We start from the raw sequence: 1,460 nt of genomic DNA on the forward strand, positions 1-1,460 counted from the left end.
TGAGTGTATGTGTGTGTGTGTGTGTGTGTGTGTGTGTGTGTGTGTGTGTGTGTGTTTGTGTGTGTTTATGCGTTAGGTTGTTTGAGTGTGTGTGCATGTGTGTGTGTGTGTGTTTGTGCGTTAGGTTGTTTGAGTGTGTGTGTGTGTGTGTGTGTGTGTGTGTGTGTGTGTGTTTGTGTGTTTATGCGTGTGGTTGTTTGACCCAGTGTGTGTGTGTGTGTGTGTGTGTGTGTGTGTGTGTGTGTGTTTATGCGTGTGGTTGTTTGACCCAGTGTGTGTGTGTGTGTGTGTGTGTGTGTGTGTGTGTGTGTGTGTGTGTGCATGTGTGTGTGTGTGTGTGTGTGTGTTTGGTTTTGGGGAGGGGGGTACATGTGCAAGTATGTTTGCCTGGCTGTTTGTCTGTCTGTCTGTCTCTGTATAATTGGTTCCACATGATCTTTCACGCTTGAACCAGGCGAGTTTGGTTTGAGTTACGTTTTCCAATTTACATAGAATTGTCGATTGCTGTTTTTAGTGTTTTAGATTAGTTTCAGAAAGGATATGTGCGAGTCACTCTTTTGTTAGAATACTACCGAACATGTCTGCATCAGCCATGAATTGCGTGACTGCGGTGATTTTAAAGCAACGTTGCACTAAACTTACCCATTCACGACTCATTACCGACAACTCTTCCCACCGTATTGAGTATTTCAATACAGAGATTGTTTCCCTTGGAACGCTGACACGTGAGCTCCATAGTCGAGTCAGTTTACTGCTCGTATCAGCATTTCAATTTTAAATTTTAAAATTAAAATGCTGATACGAGCAGTAAATTTATTTAACGTCCTTGTCCGATTAAAACCTCGTAACTCGATTTTTTGCGAAATCTACTTTTTTACATCAATATAATCTACGATTTTTTCTCTATTTTTTGGTTATTGTGGTGAAAGCCTAAGATCGCTGGAAGTCAGTTAAAAATGGGTATAAAAATACCTCGTATATCATTTTGGCAAAACCGCGAACCAAAATTACACGTAACTTGAGTTACGAGCTTTCTTTTGTTCGCGTGTTTTTAAGTTTTGGCCGATGCAAACCTCGTATGTCGACTTACAAGTTTTCTAATATCTAAACACGGCGGTAAATGAACTGTTTCCGTTAGATACGAGGTTACGGTAACATGTCCGTACGCTCAGAGTTTAGATAAAATTAAATATTAGCGTCATTAATGAAGCTAGAAGTGCCCACATTACGTATTGTGTGGTAAAATGACACTCTACGACATCAGTTATTGTTCAAATGATTTTTGTGTTAGTATTTTCCTTTGCTGGTCAAATACAAAAACATAACTACAAAGAGAGATTAAGCAGTTAAAGTATTCTGACATATCTCTTAACTATGTAACAGTTCAGTCCTGAACTTCTGATCTTATTTGTTAGCTGAAGATGTACAGGTATGCATATGTCACGTACTGAAGTTGTGTT

The sequence above is a fragment of the Littorina saxatilis genome, linkage group LG8, assembly GCF_037325665.1.
Source record: "Littorina saxatilis isolate snail1 linkage group LG8, US_GU_Lsax_2.0, whole genome shotgun sequence".
NCBI lineage: Eukaryota > Metazoa > Mollusca > Gastropoda > Littorinimorpha > Littorinidae > Littorina > Littorina saxatilis.